This window comes from Pseudophryne corroboree, chromosome 12, assembly GCF_028390025.1.
Source record: "Pseudophryne corroboree isolate aPseCor3 chromosome 12, aPseCor3.hap2, whole genome shotgun sequence".
NCBI classification, from domain to species: Eukaryota; Metazoa; Chordata; class Amphibia; order Anura; family Myobatrachidae; genus Pseudophryne; species Pseudophryne corroboree.
The window spans coordinates 11,840,256-11,860,473 of NC_086455.1; the positions used below are offsets into that span (position 1 = coordinate 11,840,256).

The 20,218-nt window shown below is 43.8% G+C and overlaps 1 protein-coding gene across 4 annotated transcripts in view; it reads left to right on the forward strand.

Annotated features, from left to right (window-relative positions):
- The window catches only part of SEMA6C (semaphorin 6C), a 169,862-nt gene that overhangs the window by 48,851 nt on the left and 100,793 nt on the right, over nucleotides 1-20,218 (forward strand). For 3 of the 4 annotated variants that reach the window (XM_063946990.1, XM_063946987.1, XM_063946989.1), the window contains exon 2: nucleotides 7,779-7,836. The gene's annotated coding sequence lies outside the window, so the exon portion shown is untranslated. Of the gene's footprint in view, nucleotides 1-7,778; nucleotides 7,837-8,277; nucleotides 8,370-20,218 lie in introns of those variants that run through there. The other variant, XM_063946988.1, reaches the window with a different exon arrangement.

Consider the following 20,218-nt stretch of genomic DNA (forward strand, 5'->3'; position numbering starts at 1 on the left):
CTGCGATACTAATACATGGCTGACTTTCACTCTAATTACATTATACCATACACTGAAACATGATTTATGATAAAACTCAATATAACCATCAATCACACTGGTACTCCTATAGCTCAGGGTAATTATAATCCCGTTTCCTAGTGCAACAGTATTCCCAGGTATCAGTCCTAGGGTAATTCCATATATCAATGTTATCTATTCCCAGGTATCAGTCCTAGGGTAATCCCATGTATCAATGTTATCTATTCCCATGTATCAGTCCTAGGGTAATTCCATGTATCAATGTTATCTATTCCCATGTATCAGTCCTAGGGTAATTCCATGTATCAATGTTATCTATTCCCATGTATCAGTCCTAGGGTAATCCATGTATCAATGTTATCTATTCCCATGTATCAGTCCTAGGGTAATCCCATGTATCAATGTTATCTATTCCCATGTATCAGTCCTAGGGTAATCCCATGTATCAATGTTATCTATTCCCATGTATCAGTCCTAGGGTAATTCCATGTATCAATGTTATCTATTCCCATGTATCAGTCCTAGGGCAATCCCATGTATCAATGTTATCTATTCCCATGTATCAGTCCTAGGGTAATTCCATATATCAATGTTATCTATTCCCAGGTATCAGTCCTAGGGCAATCCCATGTATCAATGTTATCTATTCCCATGTATCAGTCCTAGGGTAATTCCATGTATCAATGTTATATATTCCCATGTATCAGTCCTAGGGTAATCCCATGTATCAATGTTATCTATTCCCATGTATCAGTCCTAGGGTAATTCCATGTATCAATGTTATCTATTCCCATGTATCAGTCCTAGGGTAATTCCATGTATCAATGTTATCTATTCCCATGTATCAGTCCTAGGGTAATTCCATGTATCAATGTTATCTATTCCCATGTATCAGTCCTAGGGCAATCCCATGTATCAATGTTATCTATTCCCATGTATCAGTCCTAGGGCAATCCCATGTATCAATGTTATCTATTCCCATGTATCAGTCCTAGGGTAATTCCATGTATCAATGCTATCTATTCCCAGGTATCAGTCCTAGGGTAATTCCATGTATCAATGTTATCTATTCCCATGTATCAGTCCTAGGGTAATTCCATGTATCAATGTTATCTATTCCCATGTATCAGTCCTAGGGTAATCCCATGTATCAATGTTATCTATTCCCATGTATCAGTCCTAGGGCAATTCCATGTATCAATGTTATCTATTCCCATGTATCAGTCCTAGGGTAATTCCATGTATCAATGAAATCTATTCCCATGTATCAGTCCTAGGGTAATTCCATGTATCAATGTTATCTATTCCCATGTATCAGTCCTAGGGTAATTCCATGTATCCATGTTATCTATTCCCATGTATCAGTCCTAGAGTAATCCCATGTATCAATGTTATATATTCCCATGTATCAGTCCTAGGACAATCCCATGTATCAATGTTATCTATTCCCATGTATCAGTCCTAGGGTAATTCCATGTATCAATGTTATATATTCCCAGGTATCAGTCCTAGGGTAATCCCATGTATCAATGTTATCTATTCCCATGTATCAGTCCTAGGGTAATCCCATGTATCAATGTTATATATTCCCATGTATCAGTCCTAGGGTAATTCCATGTATCAATGTTATCTATTCCCATGTATCAGTCCTAGGGTAATTCCATGTATCAATGTTATCTATTCCCAGGTATCAGTCCTAGGGTAATTCCATGTATCAATGTTATATATTCCCATGTATCAGTCCTAGGGCAATCCCATGTATCAATGTTATCTATTCCCAGGTATCAGTCCTAGGGTAATTCCATGTATCAATGTTATATATTCCCATGTATCAGTCCTAGGACAATCCCATGTTTCAATGTTATCTGTTCCCAGGTATCAGTCCTAGGGCAATCCCATGTATCAATGTTATCTATTCCCAGGTGTTATCTATTCCCAGTCCTAGGGCAATCACATGTATCAATGGTATCTATTCCCAGGTATCAATCCTAGGGTAATCCCATGTATCAATGTTATCTATTCCCAGGTATCAATCCTAGGGCAATCCCATGTATCAATGTTATCTATTCCCAGGTATCAGTCCTAGGGCAATCCCATGTATCATTGTTATCTATTCCCAGGTATCAGTCCTAGGGCAATCCCATGTATCAATGTTATCTATTCCCAGGTATCAGTCCTAGGGTAATCCCATGTATCAATGTTATCTATTCCCAGGTATCAGTCCTAGGGTAATTCCATGTATCAATGTTATCTATTCCCAGGTATCAGTCCTAGGGCAATCCCATGCATCAATGTTATCTATTCCCAGGTATCAGTCCTAGGGCAATCCCATGTATCAATGTTATCTATTCCCAGTTATCAGTCCTAGGGTAATCCCATGTATCAATGTTATATATTCCCAGGTATCAGTCCTAGGGTAATTCCATGTATCAATGTTATATATTCCCATGTATCAGTCCAAGGGCAATCCCATGTATCAATGTTATCTATTCCCAGGTATCAGTCCTAGGGCAATCCCATGTATCAATGTTATCTATTCCCATGTATCAGTCCTAGGGCAATCCCATGTATCAATGTTATATATTCCCGTGTATCAGTCCTAGGGCAATCCCATGTATCAATGTTATCTATTCCCATGTATCAGTCCTAGGGTAATTCCATGTATCAATGTTATATATTCCCATGTATCAGTCCTAGGGCAATCCCATGTATCAATGTTATCTATTCCCAGGTATCAGTCCTAGGGTAATTCCATGTATCAATGTTATATATTCCCATGTATCAGTCCTAGGGTAATTCCATATATCAATGTTATCTATTCCCATGTATCTATCCAAGGGCAATCCCATGTATCAATGTTATCTATTCCCATGTATCAGTCCTAGGGTAATCCCATGTATCAATGTTATCTATTCCCATGTATCTATCCAAGGGCAATCCCATGTATCAATGTTATCTATTCCCATGTATCAGTCCTAGGGTAATTCCATGTATCAATGTTATCTATTCCCATGTATCAGTCCTAGGGTAATTCCATGTATCAATGTTATATATTCCCATGTATCTATCCAAGGGCAATCCCATGTATCAATGTTATATATTCCCATGTATCAGTCCTAGGGTAATCCCATGTATCAATGCTATCTATTCCCATGTATCAGTCCTAGTTAATTCCATGTATCAATGTTATCTATTCCCATGTATCAGTCCTAGGGTAATTCCATATATCAATGTTATCTATTCCCATGTATCAGTCCTAGGGTAATCCCATGTATCAATGCTATCTATTCCCATGTATCAGTCCTAGTTAATTCCATGTATCAATGTTATCTATTCCCATGTATCAGTCCTAGGGTAATTCCATATATCAATGTTATCTATTCCCATGTATCAGTCCTAGGGTAATTCCATGTATCAATGTTATCTATTCCCATGTATCAGTCCTAGGGTAATCCCATGTATCAATGTTATATATTCCCATGTATCAGTCCTAGGGTAATTCCATGTATCAATGTTATATATTCCCAGGTATCAGTCCTAGGGTAATTCCATGTATCAATGTTATATATTCCCATGTATCAGTCCTAGGGTAATTCCATGTATCAATGTTATCTATTCCCATGTATCATTCCTAGGGTAATTCCATGTATCAATGTTATATATTCCCATGTATCAATGTTATCTATTCCCAGGTATCAGTCCTAGGGTAATTCCATGTATCAATGTTATATATTCCCAGGTATCAGTCCTAGGGTAATCCCATGTATCAATGTTATATATTCCCAGGTATCAATCCTAGGGTAATTCCATGTATCAATGTTATCTATTCCCAGGTATCAGTCCTAGGGTAATTCCATGTATCAATGTTATCTATTCCCATGTATCAGTCCTAGGGCAATCCCATGTATCAATGTTATCTATTGCCATGTATCAGTCCTAGGGTAATCCCATGTATCAATGTTATATATTCACAGGTATCAGTCCTAGGGTAATTCCATGTATCAATGTTATCTATTCCCATGTATCAGTCCTAGGGCAATTCCATGTATCAATGTTATCTATTCCCAGGTATCAGTCCTAGGGTAATCCCATGTATCAATGTTATCTATTTCCATGTATCAGTCCTAGGGTAATTCCATGTATCAATGTTATCTATTCCCATGTATCAGTCCTAGGGTAATTCCATGTATCAATGTTATCTATTCCCATGTATCAGTCCTAGGGCAATCCCATGTATCAATGTTATCTATTCCCATGTATCAGTCCTAGGGTAATTCCATGTATCAATGTTATCTATTCCCATGCATCAGTCCTAGGGCAATCCCATGTATCAATGTTATCTATTCCCATGTATCAGTCCTAGGGTAATTCCATGTATCAATGTTATCTATTCCCATGCATCAGTCCTAGGGCAATCCCATGTATCAATGTTATCTATTCCCATGTATCAGTCCTAGGGTAATTCCATGTATCAATGTTATCTATTCCCATGTATCAGTCCTAGGGCAATCCCATGTATCAATGTTATCTATTCCCATGTATCAGTCCTAGGGTAATTCCATGTATCAATGTTATCTATTCCCAGGTATCAGTCCTAGGGTAATCCCATGTATCAATGTTATATATTCCCAGGTATCAGTCCTAGGGCAATCCCATGTATCAATGTTATCTATTCCCATGTATCAGTCCTAGGGCAATCCCATGTATCAATGTTATCTATTCCCATGTATCAGTCCTAGCGCAATCCCATGTATCAATGTTATATATTCCCATGTATCAGTCCTAGGGCAATCCCATGTATCAATGTTATATATTCCCATGTATCAGTCCTAGGGTAATTCCATGTATCAATGTTATCTATTCCCATGTATCAGTCCTAAGGTAATCCCATGTATCAATGTTATCTATTCCCATGTATCAGTCCTAGGGTAATTCCATGTATCAATGTTATCTATTCCCATGTATCAGTCCTAGGGTAATTCCATGTATCAATGTTATCTATTCCCATGTATCAGTCCTAGGGTAATTCCATGTATCAATGTTATCTATTCCCATGTATCAGTCCTAGGGTAATTCCATGTATCAATGTTATCTATTCCCATGTATCAGTCCTAGGGCAATCCCATGTATCAATGTTATATATTCCCATGTATCAGTCCTAGGGCAATCCCATGTATCAATGTTATATATTCCTAGGTATCAGTCCTAGGGTAATTCCATGTATCAATGTTATCTATTCCCAGGTATCAGTCCTAGGGCAATCCCATGTATCAATGTTATCTATTCCCATGTATCAGTCCTAGGGTAATTCCATGTATCAATGTTATATATTCCCATGTATCAGTCCTAGGGCAATCCCATGTATCAATGTTATATATTCCCATGTATCAGTCCTAGGGCAATCCCATGTATCAATGTTATCTATTCCCATGTATCAGTCCTAGGGTAATCCCATGTATCAATGTTATCTATTCCCAGGTATCAGTCCTAGGGCAATCCCATGTATCAATGTTATCTATTCCCATGTATAAATCCTAGGGTAATCCCATGTATCAATGTTATCTATTCCCATGTATCAGTCCTAGGGCAATCCCATGTATCAATGTTATCTATTCCCATGTATCAGTCCTAGGGCAATTCCATGTATCAATGTTGTATATTCCCATGTATCAGTCCTAGGGTAATTCCATGTATCAATGTTATATATTCCCAGGTATCAGTCCTAGGGCAATCCCATGTATCAATGTTATCTATTCCCATGTATCAGTCCTAGGGTAATTCCATGTATCAATGTTATATATTCCCATGTATCTATCCAAGGGCAATCCCATATATCAAAGTAACAGTACTGCCATGTATCAGCCCAAAGGTCATCCCATGTGTCAATGGGGTCAATTCAATTCAAAGCGTTGGGAATAGAGTGGGGAAGGAGCTCCTAGAGCTATTTAATTGTACACATCGCTAGTTGGAGATGCCAGTAATCTCACCTTAAACCAAGCGTCTAGTCACAAGAACCGGCATTCTCCGATTGCCGCGATTCTGTTCGCGCCACGTTGAGGGCAGGAAACAGCATTGCAGCAATAGTTTCAATTTAATAGTCTGGCCAATTGAATAGCTCTGGGTCCTTCATCACGGCGCTATTCACATTGCTTTAAATTGAATCAACCCCTATGTAAGGTACTCCCATGTATCTGTCCAAGGGTAATCCCATTTCTCTATGTGACAGTACTCCCAAACACCAGTCCAAAGGTAATCCCATTTCTCTATGTGACAGTACTCCCCTGTATCAATCCAAGTGTAATCCCATGTATCAATGCAACTGTACTCCCATGTATCAGTAATAGGGTAATCCAATTTCAATATGCAACAGTGCTCTCATGTTTTTCAACCCAACAATAATCCCATGTCTCAATGTAACAGTACTCTGATATATCACATTAAGGGTAATCTTATGTTTCAAATCAATAGTTCTATCATATACCAGTCCAAGGTTAATCCCGTGGGGGGTATTCAATTGTTTGAAAAGTCAGTTGGGTGTCTGTTTTTTCCTATCTAATAGACAGGAAAAAAACAGACACCCAACCGACTTTTCAAACAACTGAATCCCCCCCATGTGTCTTAACCACATGTATCAATGCAACAACACTCCAATGTGACAGTACTCCAGTGTTACAGATTAGACCACAAAGTGGCTGCCTAGGTGTAAAATAAAAAAAAAATAAAGGGAAATAAATACTTAGAAAAATAAATAATTTCCTGTTAGACCAGTTACGGTTCTGTTGTACAATAAGTAGTATACACGGAGGAAGAAGGGAGGATCCTATAGTTATTACACAGAGTACTCATGGCGCCTTGCAGCGGCTGAGAGTGGTAACGTTGGCACGCTGTCAGGTTGTATTCTGCAAGCAGCGCTGTGATGGGACAGGATTATGTTAAAAAAAGATAGAAGACCTATATAAATATGTACTATGCACTATTTTAATTTTTCTGCTCATGTTGGAAGTTCATAAAACGGGCTCATTAAAGTTGTAACGTTGTCTCTTTAGCGCCTATAAACTCTCGGCTCATATGAAAAGGAATCCATCACTGGGAAATAGGATTACTTTTGCTCGCTAAATACAGAGTACCATTAGCTTTCATTTCTATGGAAAGGTTCCAGATTTCAGAAAATCTTTGATTAAAAGGAATTCGGTAATAGAGAGGCGGCAATATCCTTTCACGCAGTTATCAAGATAATTTGCTATGTTGACAGTCCTGATGGATTCAGTGTTAAATAATTCCGTTCTTGACTTGTTCACGATATGGAGGCTTGCAGAAAACACAATCCAAAGCAGAGTTTATACATAAAAAGCTGAAATAATAAAGCACAGCGTGTCAGTTATACTTGCTGTGACATCACTGGCAATGTCCCTGTTTACGAACGCTCCACACTGCAGCTTGCAGAGCATAAATGTTGTCAAATGGATCAAATGTGTCGCTTTTCCCAAGCTAGGTTCTGTGGCCTAGCGGTAAACTCTACCGCGTGCCGTGCTCATGGTCCCGGGTTCGATTCCCGGAAAGAGCGAATACAAAACTTATTCCGTGTATATTGTAAAGCTCACTAATGCACAAACTCTTATGTACCGTATATATTAACTTTGCAAAGAGGCATTACTTGCTCTGTGCTGATAAAATATCCAGATAGCGTTATATAATATACTATAGTAACACGGAAAGTCACTTAGCCAGTCTCATCACTTTTCTCATCTCTATTTCAGATTTGACGTAGTCACCGACTTCAAAGCTTCCCAACTCTTACCAATAAGCATCACCAAGGTAAGACCCCAAGGGAGCGCTATCACAAACGATCTCAACTTTTTATCCAAGCCTGCATGGTTTACGTGGTTTGTAACTGGAGCGGCAAATGATGGCAAAGCAATGTAAATATGGTCTTTAATATTTTAACAGTCCATTTAACTGATGTAAGCAAAAATCTTGCTGGATATATCTGTGAAAATGAACTGAGGAGCAAATGGATTTTTGTTTGTGACATCAGCTGATTCAATGAGCCGTGAGGTTCTGTAGTAGTTTGGCATAGTTGGGGATGGGTGTGGTATGCAAGGACGACCACATTTAGGTCGACAGTGTCTAGGTCGACCACTATTGGTCGACAGTAAGTAGGTTGACAGGGAATCTAGGTCGACGTGACAGAAGGTCGACGTGAGTTTTTTAACTTTTTTTGTGTCGTTTTCTCTGTACAGTGACTGGGAACCCCAATTAGTGCACCGTGTCCCCTGGCATGGCTCTCTTCGCTTGCCATGCTTCGTGCAAGGTTACCGTTCCCAATCGTAGTCCACGTGGATCGCAAAGTATGTAAAAGTTTTAAAAAAATAATTTAACAGTGAAAAACTACTCATGTTGACCTTTTTCATATAGACCTAGAACATGTCTACCTAGAGTCCCTATCGATCTAGAAACCAGGTCGACCTACTTACTGTCGACCAATAGTGGTTGACGTAGACAGTGTTGACCTAGGTCTTGTCGACCTAGAGACCGGATCCCGTTGGGAGTGACTGGGAGGTAAGAGGGGGCAGATAAACAGACGCACAGAGCTGGGAGTGCCGCAGAGCTTTATAGTAGCATTTGCATAAAGTCGCAAATTAGAAAGAGGCCCCGTGTTTCTGCGCACATTGCAGGAAAATACGGCAATGAAGACACTGCTGCGAGGAAAACTGAGCGAAGATCGCTGCCTTAAAATCACACGGTAACATAGGGCACGGCGATACTACTGTGACCTCTGATACCCTGGCAACAAAGTGCGAGGAGACAGACACTGGGAGGTTAAAGAGCGGGATTAATCCCGATGATGAAAGACGGCGTGTGTGGATTATAGCACTTCTGCCGCGTTATTTAATAAGCATTATTGTGCGGCTTAATCTTCTGCAGTTCTAGGAAAACCAGTGCGTAGAACCTGTTCGGCTAAAGAATTTCTTTGGGAACGAAAAAGACAAATGACTGGGTATAATGAGAAGTGATATGTGAGCAGCGCCGCCGCCACAGAGGTCAGGAACGCACTGTTTAGGTTCTACGGCTTCACTAATAATGCACAAAACACGGCTTTTTCCAATAAAACAGGATGCTTGCAGCCTTGATAAATCGCATTCATTCATATTCATGGCTGCCACATAAAAGGGTGAACAAATCTTTCAGAGGGAAGGTGTAGAATACAGAAACATATAACAAACGGTTTCAGGGAAAATCTATTGCACTTAAAAAAAAAAATAGTCAATTTACCCTAGTAAGGCTTACGCTTCTTGTAGCCTGCGGAAAGGATTGGGCCAACAGAGATGGGCCCCCACCACTATAGGGGCCCTCATCAGTTCTACTCTTAAACTACATCGGGGACATATTGATACATTTCCCCAGGGGTGGAACCTATTTATGTACAATATGTTCAAATGCATTATCACTGTGGCCAACATGCAGCATTAAAAAGAAGAGTCACTGGCTTACTGTCTCCTAGGTAACGGAAAGTTCCAGATATTGTATGTGCGCTATTTCCCCCCCCCCGCGCCCCCCCCCCCCGCAATGCTCTTCAAATAAACTCCTTCGATGTCCTTAACACGCCACCTTTTAGTTTTAACCCCTGCTTAGGCTTCACCCATGCCCTTACACTGCCCAGTGAAGATGACATTTCACACGCGAGCTGGGTTTTGTCCACAGGCGTCGCGCAAGGTCATGGTATCCTGGGGAAAGAGAGACAAAGGGGGGTGCTCAGACACTTTGTCTCAGTGATTCTGCAGGGGTGTACAGTTACTTTTGATGCATAATAAATAGACTGTATTGTCTGCCGTCCCCTTTTATGCCCGCCGCGGACGGGGAATCCGGCATAGAAAGCGGCAGCCACAGCTCACTGGAAATAGCAGCTGAAAGGAGGTTCTGACAGATGTAGGACATTGTCTACACAGGAAACACAATGGGGCTTTGATAGCACCAGGGCTACAGAACAACGCACTCCACATTAATTGGTCATTTATGGACACGCGGTGGCCGCAACAGTCTATTAGCCATGTCACTTAAATCATCAAATATTAGAGGGGCGATGTATCTTCAAGAGAGATAATGTGGAGAAATTGCCCAAAGCAACCAATGAGCTTCTGGCTATCATTTATCTAACACAGTCTATGAAATGGCAGGTAGAAGCTGATTGGCTTCTATTGGCAACTTCTCCTCTTCATCTCCCTAGAAGACTTGATACATCTCCCCCTATGTATATAGATTGTTCCTGAATATTAAATAAGGCAAGAATGGGCATTCTGCTCTGATCACAAAGGTTATCAATAAGAGTGTGCTCACTGCCAGCTGCCATATTTCTGTGGAAGTCTGTTGCTCACATACCACCATTAGCTGTTTAGATCAGATGCCTTAAAAACTGAATATGATAAATATGATTTGTTTCCTTTGAACATATATAGTGTGCAGCGCCTTAACCTGTAGAAGACCTTAGTATCTCAGGCCCTACGCAGGAAAAATGGGGACTGGCATGATTCAGAGGTCGCGATGTTTGCAGAGTTGAGAGATCTTCTTTGTACTGCGCATGAATCAGCCACACTGCGCACGTGCCAAGTTTGATTACCGTCGGCGGTCGCAGCGAGAATTTGGACACGGAGTGATTGACAGCTAGTGTATATCATAGTTGCTGATAAATCGCGGCTGCAAATCGCGTCATCGCCCTTCCGGACCGCCTACTTCACTCGGTAAATGGACGGCTGGGTTTTCGGGAGCCTCCCGGCCATTCTGGGAGAGTTTGGTGAACATTTACAGGAGGTAGCAAGGGGGTGGCTAGTCAAGCGCGGGCGTGTTGCGAGCATTATGTTGGCGTGTGAAAGACCGACTGCGTCTTGTAGTGAACCTTGTGACTCATCGATATGTGATTGATTGTGCGTCTTTGTGCGCAAGCCACCTCTAAGTCAGGCCCTCACTGAAGAACCCATGAAATGCAGAATGAGACGTACAGTTATAACTGCAACACGCAATAATACGCAGCGTTTTATAATGAGTGTTCCCCGTTTTTCGGATATAGTTGAGACAGGTGATTAAAATCTATATAAAGTAGTCGCGATCTGCACAGGGAAAGTTTTATAGTGTTAAAGAACTAATTTATGGGAAATGATGATTTTGTGCAGCCTGAATTGAAATGAAACTGATTATTGAGATGTGGCCGCACACGTGGAGCCCTTAGTCACGTTGCTTCACACACATGGAGCCCTTAGTCACGATAATTTACACATGTGGAGCCCTTGGTCACGTTAATGGAGCCCTTGGTCGCGTTAATTTATACACATGGTAACGTTAAATGTGGAGCCCTTGGTCACGTTAATGGAGCCCTTGGTCACGTTAATTTACACACGTGGATCACTTGGTCACGTTAAATAACATGCGTGGAGCCGTTGGTCATGCTAATTTACACATGTGGAGCCCTTGGTCACGTTAATTAACTCGCGTAGAGACATTGGTCATGCTAATTTACACATGTAGAGCCCTTGGTCATGCTAATTTACACATGTGGGGCCATTGGTCACGTTAATTTATACATGTGGAGGGCTTGGTCATGTTTACATGCGTGGAGCCCTTGGTCACGTTATTTTACACACGTGGAGCCCTTGGTCACGTTAATTTATGATGTAAGACTGCAGCACATGCCTGTTTATACCAGTTCTTCCAAGGAATCATTTGCTGCGTCCGATCATTAGTCTCTGTCGGTGTCACGTGATCTAAAAGTTAATTAATCTGTAAAACACAGTTACACGGACAAAGTCACTCAGTCATAGCGATAAGTACATTATGTTTACTCTAAACTCCACGTCCAATATATATGCTAATAGCAGACATTCGTCTCTGTCACTCGCTTAATCTGGGATCAGCTTTTTCGGGTCACCCCCCGAACAAAACGAAGAAATGTATGTGACGGGAAGCAGGGCCGTGGATCTGGAAGCCTCTCCCATGACTGGGGCGAGCGGGTCACCGGGAGCTTAGTGTCATACGTTAATCTGACTAAGCCTAATGAGAAGGGGGCACGGGCGGGGAGCGCAGATCAGGGCCTCAGCACAAGGTGATAAGCAGTTTCCCAGCACTGGGATCCGTTCGGATAATCCGTAGCTGTAAATGGAAAACACATAGGCTGGATTTAGCCAGCCACCCCCGAAATAGGAGTTCTGAGGGCTGCCTTGTACCGTACGGCAGAGGGGTGTGAGTAGCCGTATAAGATGTAAACAATATGTGTATTATCTTATCTGTGAGTATAATCGTCTCATCCCCGCCGGTAGTTACTGAGAGCGCTGCGTATTATATGAGGGATACCGTGCTTCTGATTCATTCTCCACATGTACAGGATGATAGCTCCCAATCTTGTGACCATGCAAGAGACCTCTGTGACTTATAATATCCTTAAAGGGAAACAGTCCATGTAAAGATGTTCCTGCGTGCGTGAGGAGTAACGGACAGGTGTGACCAGTCAGATTGTCCTCTCTCATAAACTATAGTTATGGTATAGTATAATGTACAGGTGCCTATTTATCAAAAAGGCCCGAAAAGACCTATTTTTGGGACAACTTGCAATAACAAAAAAAACACCAGAGCAGCTGTGCAATGCTCTGCGTCCCAGCCGACATGCATGCACGCTGTATTAGGGATCACCATCGATGGTTATATTATTGTATACTATAGGCTGCTACAGGATGGTGTATTATGGTGTAGTTTAGCTTGGTACAGTATAATATAGAACAGTATGTCACTGTAATATCACATGGTATAGTATATAATATGATACAGTACAGAACAGTATGGTGTATAATATTGTAGTATAATATGGTACAGTGTAATATAGTACATTATGTCTCACTGTAATATCAAATGACATAGTATAATATGATACAGTACAGAACAGTATGGTGTGTAATTCAGTGTAGTATAGTATAGTACTGTGTAATGTAGTACATTATGGCACATTGTAATATCACATGGCATAGTATAATATGATACCGTACAGAACAGTATGGTGTATAATGGTGTAGTATAGTAGGGTACAGTGTAATATAGCACAGTATGGCACACTGTAATATCACATGGCATAATATAATATGATACAGTTCAGAACAGTATGGTGTATAATGGTGTAGTATAGTACGGTACAGTGTAATATCACATGGCATAGTATAATGCATAGTTGCCGACTTCTGGGCTGCTCTCTCCGGGATAGAGCAGCCCGTCGGCTCAGCAGGGGGGGTGGGCAGTGAGGTGACGTGACATGGGGGCGGGCCAGAGGCGAAACGGAGGTGGGCCAGAGGCGGAACGGGGCGTGGCTTCTGGACAGCATCATTTAAGCCACGCCCCCCGCTGTGTAATGCCGCGATTACCGGCATTATACAGCAGGGGGCGTGGTTACGATGACGCGATTCAACAAGAATCGCGTCATCGCCTGCCCGGACCGCCCACTTTACTCGTTAAATGGGCAGCGGGCAGGGGGTGACCCGCGGATATCGGGAGACTTGCCTGCTCTTCCGGGGGGCCGGGAGGGTCACCCGTTTTTCGGGAGCCTCCCGGCCATTCCGGGAGGGTAGGCAAGTATGGTATAATGTATGGTACAGTGTAATATAGTACAGTATGGCACACTGGAATATCACATGGCATAGTATAATATGATACAGTACAGAACAGAACAGTATGGTGTATAATAGGGTAGTATAGTATGGCACACTGTAATATCACATGGCATAGTATAATATGATACAGTACAGAACAGTATGGTGTATAATGGTGTAGTATAGTATGGTACAGTGTAATATCACATGGCATAGTATAATGTATGATACAGTGTAATATAGGATAGTATGGTACAGTGTAATATCACATGGCATAGTATAATATGATACAGTACAGAACAGTATGGTGTGTATAATGATGTACTATAGTATGGTACAGTGTAATATCACATGGCATAGTATAATGTATAGTACAGTGTAATATAGTACAGTATGGCACATTGTAATATCACATGACATAGTATAATATGATACAGTACAGAACAGTATGGTGTATAATCAGTGGCGGTTCTTGCCACGGGCAAGCAGGACTTTTGCCCGGGGCGCCGCCTTCCGGAGGGCGCTGGCGCCATCCGGAGGGCGCCGCACCGTGGCAAGATCCGCCACTGCTGCCCGCTGTGTCCCCCGTCCGCCTCCGCTGCCCGCTGCCGTCCCCGTCCTCGGCGCCTCCTGTGAAGGGAACTAGACGCTATGCGTCTAGTTTCCCTTCGTGGAGAGTAACTGCTGAGCGGTGCGCGATGACGTCATCGCGCACCGCACAGCAAAGGTCCTCTCCAAGAAGGGAACTAGACGCATAGCGTCTAGTTTCTCTTCGTGGAGAGGACCTTTTGCTGTGCGGTGCGCGATGACGTCATCGCGCACCGCTCAGCATTCAAGCGGCGCTTTCAATGTACAGGGGGCGTGACTCACCACGCCCCCTGTATTAGGCCACGCCCCTTTCCTGCCCGGGGCGCTCTGCGCCCTTGAACCGGCACTGTGTATAATGGTGTAGTATAGTATGGTACAGTGTAATATCACATGGCATAGTATAATGTATGATACAGTGTAATATAGTATAGTATGGTACAGTGTAATATCACATGGCATAGTATAATATGATACAGTACAGAACAGTATGGTGTGTATAATGATGTACTATAGTATGGTACAGTGTAATATCACATGGCATAGTATAATGTATAGTACAGTGTAATATAGTACAGTATGGCACACTGTAATATCACATGGCATAGTATAATATGATACAGTACAGAACAGTATGGTGTATAATGGTGTAGTATAGTATGGTACAGTGTAATAATATCACATGGCATAGTATAATGTATGGTACAGTGTAATATAGTATAGTATAGTATAGTATAGTATAGTATAGTATGGTACAGTGTAATATCACATGGCATAGTATAATATGATACAGTACAGAACAGTATGGTGTGTATAATGATGTACTATAGTATGGTACACTGTAATATCACATGGCATAGTATAATATGATACAGTACAGAACAGTATGGTGTATAATGGTGTAGTATAGTACGGTACAGTGTAACATAGCGCAGTATGGCACACTGTAATATCACATGGCATAGTATAATATGATACAGTACAGTACAGTATGGTGTATAATGGTGTAGTATAGTATGGTACAGTGTAATAATATCACATGGCATAGTATAATGTATGGTACAGTGTAATATAGTATAGTATAGTATAGTATGGTACAGTGTAATATCACATGGCATAGTATAATATGATACAGTACAGAACAGTATGGTGTGTATAATGATGTACTATAGTATGGTACAGTGTAATATCACATGGCATAGTATAATGTATAGTACAGTGTAATATAGTACAGTATGGTACACTGTAATATCACATGGCATAGTATAATATGATACAGTACAGAACAGTATGGTGTATAATGGTGTAGTATAGTACGGTACAGTGTAATATAGCGCAGTATGGCACACTGTAATATCACATGGCAGAGTATAATATGATACAGTACAGAGCAGTATGGTGTATAATGGTGTAGTACAGTAGGGTACAGTGTAATATAGCGCAGTATGGCACACTGTAATATCACATGGATAGTATAATATGATACAGTACAGAGCAGTATGTGGCGGGACAGTATGATAATGTATATTCTGCCATAGTACAGTATAGCGGTACAGTACTATACAATACTCCCTGCAGACTATCTCACACCTCTATCCTAGAAAGCAGCAGCCAGCACATTATCAGCTCTGTCACTGTGACATTACAGCACCCTGGTTTCCCGGCCTCCATGTACCAGCACGCAGCGCCAGGGAGACCGTCTGGTAGCTAGGAGGAGGTGATAAAAGACCAGACACAGCCGCCTAATTCTGTCCTTGTCAGAGTCTCACAAGTGCCAGATGGAAAATAAGCAAGACCTCCTGATAACCAGGAGATAAGGGGTCCGGCCGTCCTGTGCTTTCCCACGGTGACCGTGCCCATTTCTTCTGGTAGCCAGGCACCCATCTGTGCCCAATGTGTTCGCCAGCTTCCAAATGCCATCAAAGGGGTGTCTACAGCACCCACACAAAATGTCCCCGTATCTGTGCGTGGCTGCAGAAAGGAGTGAGCCGGAGTGTACGTGGCGGTGGTACTTAGCGCTGATTTACAGGGAGGAAAGGGGGCACAGAGAGTAACAGTGCTGGCCCCGCGCCGCAAACACTAAACTACCAGGCGGGAATTACAGAAAGCTAAGAGACGGAAGCTGAGAAGTATTCAATAAAAGCACTAGTCACACTTAATGAGGGCTTTTTATAGCCTAGAGGAGCGACGGGAGGGGACCGACGCTCCCCCGAGCCTGCCTGCGTCTTTAGTATAAGTGCTTTCCTACCCAGCGCTCACTACAACATTTGTTTAAGGCAAAAGTATGTTACGGATAATTTAATAACCTTGTGATTCATAGGTTACGTCGACATTATCCACATATTTTCAGATAATGTCGACAAAAAATATAATGAGCTGTGTTCGGGCCTAGAAGTGAGGTTGGGTGGAATTTAATTAGCCCAATTTGATCCTGGGTTCATGAAAGAAAACAAATGAGGATATAAGGAGTGAGATGCGACACTTCCGCAGGCTTCCACCCTCGTGGGCACGTTGCTAGTGTCAGTCGGGCCTGACACAGACAGGGGGAAAGCAGCCATTTTTTGAGATGAACCGATATTTGTGGAGCAGCGGTCTATCCCTTCGTCAGGAATTGAGGCAGTGAAGCACTTGAATATGGGTTCAAAACCACCTAAGGCTTCCTGCGTGACGGGTGTGTGCATAGTTACGTTTCACTGATGGATTAAAAAAAATAAAAAATATCAGTGCGTGTATGTAGATTTTTTCCTGGCCCCTGTACTAAGCGCCAGGTGAAAAGGAGAAAAAAAATCTGTTTTGTAATGTTTTGTTGCTTTGCTTCCTAAACTAGCGGCGTGGCCATAACTGTAATGAAAAGGCCTGGCTTACTGAGAAGCCTGGCGTAACGCAGGCCATTAGCCGCATTGTATTCTATGTGACCCCTGTGATAAAGAGGCTGAGCCGTCCCTATCTGCGTTCAGGGAGCGTCAAGAGGATGTGCGGTTGGATGATTAAATCCAAGGAGCTGAAATCCCTTTTCTGTGAAAAGGAGACAGGTATACATATGTGTCTTCCTAGATTACTGTAGGGCTTCTACATCCAGACAGCCGGACAATGAGAAACATCAACCGTGTAATAAAACAGGCAATAAAATAGGACTCTTGAGGGTAAGGGAAGAAGAGGAGGAGGAGGAGGAGAAGAAGGAGGAGGAGGTAGGGGGGGAATAAGACAGCAGGAGGGAGACAGAAGAGAGATAGAAAATAATAAAAAAAAATTAGAAGAGTGTCAAGAGAACGAGACAAATTAGGGGAGATTTACTTAACCTTGGAGAGAGATAAAGTGGGCGGAGATAAAGTACCGGCCAATCAGTAAAAAGTGACAGTTGGAAGCTGGTTGGTTGGGACTTTGGGGGTCATTCCGAGATGATCGCACGCTGACGATTTTCGCTGCGATCAGGTCTCTACTGCGCACAGGGCCGGATAAACAATGGGGCGGGTGGAGCTGCAGCTCCAGGCCTTCCCAGGAAAATAGGCCCACAGGATCTGCTGTAGTGCAATCTGTGTTGACAGTGACTAGCTTAATCGTAATCACATCCTGGCTGTCAAACTCACTGACCCCCTCACTCCCCAAGTCCCCGATCAGCAGGTCACATCCCATGGTATCGGAGCAGTATGAAGCCCCGCCCCTTGGTCGCGTGAAGCTCCGCCCCCTTTATTCGAAGCTGTGTTCCTTAGAGACTCCTGAAGCCCAGCATTCACCCCCACCTCTGAGTTCAGACCTGCTATGGTGGAGCACTGTGAGTCTGTGCTTGACAGGCATAGGAGTTAAAGCAGGTCAGTATAATGTCTGGCACCTAGCTATGTATGGATTTGTGTGTGCCAGCTTAGGGACACGACTAGGGGGGTGAAGCTAGGGGGGCAGACTTGAGGGGCCTACTGCCTGTACCTAGCAGGGAGGAATGGGGGGGGGGAGGGTGTGGGGAGGGGGGGTCAGCAGATCCTAAAGCTTACTGCATGTGGCCATGTCCCCAGCCCAGTGGTGTCTGGATGCGCGCGTCAAAAATCAGGGGGTGCGATTTAGCAAATGGGGGCTTGGCCTTATTGGTAGGGGGCGTGGCCACACAGCAAGTGTTGCGATCGCAGACCACGCTCCCTGTTTCCGTCAGTATGGAGGCATGAACAGCGCTCACTGAGCTGCTGGCCATGCCCCCTGTACCTTTCTGTCGGGGAATAGACGCTGTGCGCATGCAGTGAGTGATAGGGGAGGATCTCCCAACTGACCCCCACCCGCGGGATACTGCGACCCGCAGGTGGGACAGCGGGACAGACCGTGAAAAACGGGACTGTCCCGCCAACATCGGGACAGTTGGGAGGTATGCTATGCCCGGGTAGGAGTAGTCACATACATGCCTGGTATACCTGGGCGCCGCTGACTGCGCACCAGACACAGCCGCGGTGCTGAGTGACAGAGATGGCTCGGTGTCACTCCCCAGCCTGTGATTGTACACTAAGGTTTCCTTCCACTTCGTCTCCGGAAAAGTCACGATGTCTCCATATCCTCTGCTGCCCTGATTTTGAGCTCCGTGGTGGAGCCGTTTGGGTGGTCGGAAAACACATCCAACAAGGGAACCAGATGATGAGTTAGCGGGCTCACAGGCTGTAAGGTATACCTAGGGGAAAGATCCAGCATCACATCTGGAGGTGTGTACTGTAAATCCTCTATTTTTGGCGTGCGTACTGCTGTCCCTTTATAAAGTGTGGTAGGGAGGGAGATGGATATTACATTTATGTCAGAAAAGGGAGGGGAGTGTCAAATTACTGCCCCAGGTGACAAACATCCTAGTTTCAGGCCTGGTCGGTCCCATAACAGGGTGTCAGTGTACCCTGTGCAGTACTCACTTCCTGGGTGTCAGCCTTAAATCTGTGCCTAGTGGGAAGGGTGGGCAAGAGCAACTTCATTGGGTGTCTAGGGTGCTACTCAGAGCATCCGTAGGATGGGATCGGTATGATTTGCTGATGGAGGGGATGCCGGCGTTCAGTATACCGACAGCGCCATCCCTTCCATCAAAAACCCCGACAACCCCCCAGGAAGCCCCCTTATACCCCTTTCACACCAGCAGCTTTGAACACGGGTTATTGGCACATGAGCGCGCATAAACCGTGTTCTTGTGCGGTGTGAAAGGTGCCAGGGGCAATATACCGGGTTGAGCAACCCGGTATTTCAGCCCGACTCGCTGTGCGATGTGAACGGGAGCCGGGTCAGTGCCACCCGTTTCCCGTTCACAGTGTGTGGATGGGCGGCGATTGTAAATTATGTGATCTCCCAGCACCACCCACGCCGTGTCACCGCCAACGTCACCAACCCGGCAATATGCCGGGTTGCAGTCTGTGGTGTGAAAGGGTTATTGAGGCGGGTCGCACACTGGGAGCTCCCGTGTCAGGCTCCCGGGAGCGACCCGCCTCAGACGGTATGAAAGTGGTATTACCCTCACCTTTTCCCTGCCCTAACCCTCCCTTGTGGATGCCTAACCCTCCCGGGTGGTGCCTAACCCTAACCCTCCCTTCCCTGCTGCCTAAACCTAACCCTCTCCGCTGTGTGCCTAACCCTAACCCTTCCACCCCGGTACCTAACCCTAACCTTCTATCCCTGCACCCTAACCCCCATTCTCCTGGCTAAACCTCCCCCCCCCCCCCCCCCCCCCCGCACGGCAGGATGCCAATGCGTCCTGCTTTCAGGACTATCGGGGACTATCGGGATGTCAGCTGTCGGTATTTTAACGCCGGCATCCTGTTCAGTGTCGGTATAGTGACGCAGGTTTTCTGTCCTAACACGGGATTCCCTCATCGGTATATTGACCCCCGGGATCCCGTTCGTTGGGAAGCTAGCTGCATCCTCACAGGACGCTCTGATCGGTAGTATAAATCCAACGGCACTGTAGGAGACGTCATGACATAATACGGGAGCCGGAAAATGGAGAAGCAGGGCACGGATTGTGGAGGCGTGTGAGTATGGCTGGT